The 7,364-nt window shown below is 41.2% G+C and overlaps 1 non-coding gene across 1 annotated transcript; it reads right to left on the bottom strand.

Moving 5' to 3' along the window:
• Nucleotides 1-1,076: 1,076 nt before the first annotated feature.
• LOC141589523 (small nucleolar RNA R71) lies at nucleotides 1,077-1,183 on the bottom strand. Its single transcript, XR_012520457.1, has one exon. It is a non-coding gene; the product is annotated as a small nucleolar RNA R71 (small nucleolar RNA).
• Between the last annotated feature and the right edge of the window lie 6,181 nt (nucleotides 1,184-7,364).

The raw sequence follows: 7,364 nt of genomic DNA, 5'->3' as shown, positions 1-7,364 counted from the left end.
CGAGATCGAAAGATGCTACTTGTTAAGAGTGGACCGAGAGGACCTCTTGTTTTCCCGCCTCACGTGTTTGTTTTAGACCTACTTAGTATGCTGCCGCCGAAACTATGGTGAACCGACCATCCTAGTACCCCTTTTATATTTGAGTTCATACATTTCTTAGTTTAGTTTATTTTCTTTTATTGCCTATTAGCTATAGACCAATTCAATCAAACCCCCACATAATTGTTACCTTTAGACTTAAATAGAACAACTATTGATTACATCTGCCTCTCTGTGGTTCGACCCGACTGCCACTAGCTATAGTAGTAGTTGGAAATTATAAATTTATTTTTGGTGCACACAACGACATGCATCAAATTTTGGCGCCGTTGCCGGGGAGGCAATTGTTCTAATTTTTAGTTGTTTTATTTAAGTTTTTCTTAGTTTAAGGGACTTCTATTCCTTAAACTTTTCTTATATTCTATTTGTAGTTTCTTCTTATGCGCAGGTCACAGGGTGGTGAACTAGTATCGTTCAATGCTGAGATTGAGAAATCCATGCGTGAGTTGAGACGATCGTCTAGGGTATTGCCGACAGAGGAAGAGCCGAGTACTCTGTCTAGTTACTACGGGAACGCACTGTTTGAGGAAGATCCACCATCATCTCCAGTTTCTAATTCATCAGCTGAGACCGTCACTTCTCCGGACTTTCTAGAGATGGCCGAAGAAGCAACTATTGCTAGTCACTCTGAGCCAACAGCAGCGAATCTCTACAAGGGATTTGCATTACCAGGGACGGACAAAAAGTTCCAGCCGAAGCCATCCTATATTAATTTGGTTGAGAGAAACCAATTCGGGGGAGCTGCGAATGAAGATGCAGCCAAGCATATGGAGACTTTCATTAATTATTGTTGTTCCATACCCCCACCAACTGGTGTGACCCAGGACCAGGTGAAGGAGACCGTGTTTATATTCTCTCTTCGTGATGCTGCAAGGGAGTGGTACAGAGACCTGGATCGAGCTGCTGACGGGATCACTGACTGGAATTCGTTGGCCTTGGCGTTTTACAAGAAATATTTCTCCGCCTCGAAGACCAATGCCATTAGAGCTCAGATCACGAGCTTTAAACAGGGGCCTGATGAGAACTTTCATGAGGCATGGGTCCGTTTCAAGAAGCTAATGCGAACCATTCCACACCATGGGTTCGAAAAGTGGAGTCTATGAAATCAGTTCTATAATGGGTTGTACGACGATCAGAGAGCTATCTTGGATGCTGCAGCTAGTGGCGGATTCCAGGAGAATATGGGAGAGACTAAGGGGTGGAAGATCATTGATGATTTGGCCACCCATAAGGCTGAGTATGGAAATTCCAGAGGGAATCAAAGGAGAAGTGCTGAATCTCCTTCTGTAGCTGCATTAGAGGCTCTCACGGCGAGGTTTGATAAGTATGAGTTGGGAGGAGCTTCAAAAGGAGGGATGTATCATGTGAATGCTGTGTCAGACGGTCCTTTCGTCTGTAGAAGATGTGGAGCTGAGGGACATGTTTCAGAAAATTGTCCTAGTCCCTTTGAGTCTTGTGCTGCCTTTCAACATTATAGGCAGACAAACACTTACTATGAGCCGAATGTACATCCGAACTTGAGGTGGACTAGCCAGAATGTCCTAAATCCAACTCCACCTCCACAGCAGCAGCAGCAGCAGACTTATGTGCCCCCTCATAAGCAACAACCATATCAAAAGCCTCCGTATATCCCACAGTAGCAGCAACAGTCCCAAAATTCCGATCTTGCCGAGTTGAAGAACTTATTGCTGAAAGAGTCTCAAGCTAGAGAGGCCGGGATGAAAATGCTAGAAAGCCAAATTGCTCAATTGGCTAGCAAGAATACAACTCGAGCTCCGGGACATTTACCGACACAAACTGATCAAAAGGAGACCCTTAATGCCATTACTTTGAGGAGTGGGTCCACCCTGGAGGGGCCTGCTATGGTTGAGGATGTCCCTGAAAAAGGTGAGGCGGAACCGAGCAAGAACAAAGCTGTAACGAATAATAGCAAGAAAAAGGCGTCTACCAGGTATATCAATCGATCGACTGACATACCCGGTCGATCGACTGAAGCGTGCAAGGAAACAGCTTCTGGTACTGTTGAATCCAGTCGATCGACTGACCAACCTGGTCGATCGACTGGAACCGCTGCAGATAATGAACAATTTCGTCCTCCAATGCCCAATAATTTGAGGGACCACTTGTTTCCGGGTACGACAACTCCGAAAATATTGGGGCAAGACCCGAGTGCTGATGGGTCAGTCCCGGTTCCGAAGTATGACCCGACGACGGTTAACGGTTCATTTTTGAGACGGTCTGACGAGGGTTCAAGCTTCAACAAGGAGAAGGTAGTTGACTTTCAGCCTAAGTCCACGGATGCCGGCATGCGAGATTTAGAGGAGAGGGCTAAGTTACTTCTTACAGCCCCTTATCCGGAGAGATTAGTGCCGACGAAGGAACAGGTATCATTTAATAAGTTTGAAAAAGTTATTCGTAGCTTAAATGTACAAGTTCCTTTTCATGAGTTAGTTAATCAAGTGCCTGCTTACACTAAATTCATGAAGCAGCTTTTGTCCAAAAAGAGGTCACTTGATAATGTGCAAACTGTCGCACTAACTGAGGAGTCATGTTCTTACTTGACCCATACTGCACCACATAAGCTAGAAGACCCAGGTAGCTTTTCCGTTTCCTGTAATATTGGTACCTTCTCAATTGAGAAGGCACTATGTGACCTAGGAGCTAGCATTAGCGTCATGCCCTTGAGTCTAGCTAGGAAGTTGAAATTGACTAGGTTTGCAGTGACTAGCATGATAGTACAGATGGCTGATCGTTCTGCGGTCCAGCCAATAGGAGTCTTAGAGGACATTCCTGTGCAAGTAGGAAAGTTTTTCTTCCCTGTTGACTTCGTTGTACTAGATATACCCGAGGATGCTCATATTCCTATCATATTGGGTAGACCATTTCTGCACACTGCTGGTGTAGTTATAGATGTAGGCTCAGGGACTTTGACCTTTAAAGTAGGGAAACAGTCCATCGTTTTTGCCCAGCCTGCTAAGAAAAAAGACCCCATGTGGCCTGTCACGTGTAATACGGTTTCTGAAAAGAAATCATACTTCGTGCTTCCTGATATGCCTGTCTCTATTCCTATTCATGTTGTGACACCTCCGCCCCAGATTGGGAGCAAATTGGAGGAAGACTCGTCTGTTTTGGATATTGCAGGAGCTGGTTTGGGGAAGGAAGAGCCGCGTGCTGCTCCCGCTGTGAAGGAGCCAATCGTTTCAAGAGGCGGCCTAGGATATCTTAGCTATGGCACTGATGAGGAGCCTGACGATGAGCCAGTCAAAGTGAGGGAGTCCGATTTGGACTTTGATGAGCCAGAGGAGGTCGTTGAGTGGGAAGATATCCAGGATGATCCGTTGAGTTCTGTGGATGCTGAAGTTGAAAAGAGTGCAGCTGAGAAGATGAGCACTGTTGAGGCTACCTCTAGTAGCCAGAAGCCGACCAAGTGGGCCATTCCGTGGCCGTTCTTGATCAACTATTAGTTGATCACATGCTTTACAAACATTTTATTGCTTTTTAAGACTATTTACCATTTTTTTTCGTGTGCGCGAGACTTCGCATTTTAATTATTTTGCTTAGGATTTAAAGCCTTTAGACTATTACTTTGGGTTTTGCGCAATTTTGGGCACGTTATTATGTGCTTTTACAGGTATATAGACCATATTAGCTCACTTTATTGAGCTAATTCGAAGAAATCAGAAAGTTACAGCAGTTTTCCCAGTCGATCGACTGCCTTCCATGGTCAATCGACTGAGTTGCGCATCTCAGGAGTTTCTGTTCCTGTTCACTTTGGTCGATCGACTGCCTGCTATGGTCGATCGACCATTGTCGCTGTTGTACCTGTTCACGATCATTCCCCTGTTGTGTTTGGTCAATTTGCGGAGTCAAGGGAGTATTCCCTTCACTTTATTCTCCGCTTAATTTCTGATTTCTTCTGTTTTTCTTATTTTGCACATAATTTTACCGTCCTAATTTTGCTTTCTCGATTTTATGCGTGGTATTGTTTGTCTTTTCAGGTACTTTTTGGTAGCACTGCTGGCTACTGAAACCTCCTAGCTCACGCTGGTTTGGGGAGGTTTCCTTTTGCTGTGCTTAAAGTCTTGTGAGTTTCGGAGTCTTTATTCCATGTCATGTTTATTTATCGCAAAATTCCCATTTCCCTTTTTATTTCATTACATGATTTTGCACAATGGGGACATTGTGCGATTTGGTTTGGGGAAGGGTTTTGCGTTGCATTTCATTTGCTTGCATTCACGTTTACATTTCTGTTTGCATCGTTTTTTTCATTTCCATATATATACAAAAATTCAAAAAAAATTGAAAAATTTCAAAAATTCAAAAAAATGCACGTTTATTTTAGCATATAGGTTGAGTCGGAACGGTAGTATTTTAATGATGACATTGCATTTGCATCTGTTTTTATGCCTAAGCCTTGCTAATTGACATGTTATTAGTAGAATCATATGCATATCTACGAGTTCTCGTTAAATTTCTTGCTGAACTTGAGACTTGACTTAGATTTTTGGCAAACTACATCATATTTCTAAGTTATTAGAGCTTATAACTGGTGTCATTCATGACCAGTTTATCTAGGAATGTGAGTAGCACTCCTTATGAGACATGTTACATAAATGTGCATAAATATGAACTTGATCTACTTAATACCTGTATGCATTCGGTTTGTGGTTTGTTGACACATGTGGTAGAGGTTTCCTTTATTAATTATGCCCATAAGCTCCACACTGCCAAAAATAGCCTTTTTGTCCCGTTACTACATCCTACATTTAGCCTACCCTTGTCAAGCTAGTAGTGTATGTTCTTGGGATTGTTACTACGTTTTTGGTGGTATTTGCTCGATTGAGATGTTGTTGGGAAAATGAAAAGAAAGGAAAGAAAGATTGGAAGAAATGAAAAAAGAAGTGAAAAAATAGAAAAAATGATTCGAAAAAAGAGAAAAAGAGTGTGCTGTACTGTAGAGGACGGTCGATCGACTGCCCATCTTGGTCGATCGACTGGAGTCCGAGAAAAGAAGAAAGAAATCAATTCGCATGATTCAAGTCCTTATTATATGGCGATTTTTGCTCCCATGTTGCATTTATATCTTATGGGGAGTTGATTGATTTTTATGGAGATTGTGAGAGTTGTGCTTGATAATTAGCACCCGTTTTAATTTTGAGCAAGAAGTCGGATGTTGTCGTATGGTTCTGTTAGGTACTAGCTTGATCACCTGTACCTCCACATTCCCATAAATATTTTGCCTCTTCTTACCCATAGCCTCACATATCCATATATACCTCGGCATGTGTCATGGTCATTTGTTGGTTGGAATGCATATGTACGGTCATAGAGATTACTTTCATATTAGATTGCAGGCATGTTCTTATAGGTCGTAGTTAGGTGAGTGTCACTACAAAATGAATTCTTTCTATCTTATACATTATTCACCTTGTGCTTATTTGAGTGATTTGAGCGACCCGTGAGAGTCCGATTTGATAAGTCTCTACAGTTGACGGTTCAGCAGTTTTTAACGACTTTATAACTCGTTTGCATGATTCACGTTGCTAATTGATTGCTGGTTATTACATTAAATTGGTTTAGGCTTGACAGATTGCAATTCGCTCTGAGATTGAACTCGTTCCACTAGGTTTTAGGATCGAGTCTAGTTCTTGCTTGGGGACAAGCAAGGGTTTGGTTTGGGGAAGTTTGATGCGTGTCTTTTATATGATGTTTTACACCCTATTTTACTCGCATTTCAGAGCTCATTTATGTAGTTTATGCTACATTTCCCCCTATTTCCGTCTACTTTCGTGTTTTTGTGCTTTATTGCAGAAATGTGAAGAATTCAAAGGAAATCAAGCTAAATCCGTCCCCGAGTATCTTGCATTGCATTTGACGTGAAGTACTTACACAAGGAACGAGCTTGGTGCGCATTTCGAGGCCTGAAAGACAATTTTATGAAGGATTTGAAGCGGACTATCAGCTAAAGCAGTCGATCGACTGGCCCTTATGGTCGATCGACCAATACACGACAAGCAGAAGCTACTGTACACTGCAGAGCAGTCGATCGACCGCCTTGTATGGTCGATCGACCAAGCCGCTACTCAGATGTGAATTAAAAGATCGAGGAAAAGGAAGCCCATTGTATTTAGGTTTTAGAAATAAGTGTTACGTATATTTCTATATAACGTAACTGACAATTAAGCATTAATCATCAAGTCTTTTATCAGAAACTTTAGGGAAATAATTAGGGTTCGAAGTTTGTTCGGTATTTTATACAATTTATCTTCGTTCGGTTTTTGATCTTTTCTCTGCAATTTCGGTATTCCCTCTATTCTTATTCAGTTTCATTGCCTTATTATCGTTTGTAGCATAGAAATTGCTAGTTAGTTTCCAAAGCCAATATTATCGTTTTATGTTTTTTATTTGTTTAATCGTTTCAAGCATGAATTCAGTAGATTTATTAGTCAATTTTATTGTTGTTATCATTCCTAGTATGAGTAGCTAATTTCTTTGTGCTAGGATGTAGGGGAATTATAGTGTAGGCGGCATTAGAATTAGGGAACCCTGAATCGCGTGTTGGTCGATCGACTGGCCTCGTGAGGTTTTGTTTCGTTTTAATTGTTTTTATTGCTTAATTCGACGAATCGAATGCATGCGACTAGTTGAATGCTTAGTAATTGACTGAACCATTAGATCGAAAGATAGGGAAAGTTATTAGACTATCAATTAAGATGACTAAACTATGCTGAGATCGAAAGATAGGTAAAGTTTAGGTTTTTAGTCACTTTTCAGAACGAGAGTCAGTACTAGTGATATTAGGGACCCGTAGCGAGATCGAAAGATGCTACTTGTTAAGAGTGGACCGAGAGGACCTCTTGTTTTCCCGCCTCACGTGTTTGTTTTAGACCTACTTAGTATGCTGCCGCCGAAACTATGGTGAACTGACCATCCTAGTACCCCTTTTATATTTGAGTTCATACATTTCTTAGTTTAGTTTATTTTCTTTTATTGCCTATTAGCTATAGAGCAATTCAATCAAACCCCCACATAATTGTTACCTTTAGACTTAAATAGAACAACTATTGATTACATCTGCCTCTCTGTGGTTCGACCCGACTGCCACTAGCTATAGTAGTAGTTGGAAATTATAAATTTATTTTTGGTGCACACAACGACAGGCATCACATTTTTTACTTCTCTCTTCTCTCATTATCTCTCTAAAATAAGTTTTAGAAAAATAAATTGTTCAAAAATCTTATAAGATTACTATAGTAGTAATATAA

Source organism: Silene latifolia, chromosome 6 (assembly GCF_048544455.1).
Source record: "Silene latifolia isolate original U9 population chromosome 6, ASM4854445v1, whole genome shotgun sequence".
NCBI classification, from domain to species: domain Eukaryota; kingdom Viridiplantae; phylum Streptophyta; class Magnoliopsida; order Caryophyllales; family Caryophyllaceae; genus Silene; species Silene latifolia.
The sequence above is the reverse complement of the archived record's forward strand: the minus strand, read 5'-3'. Positions and strand labels throughout refer to the sequence as shown.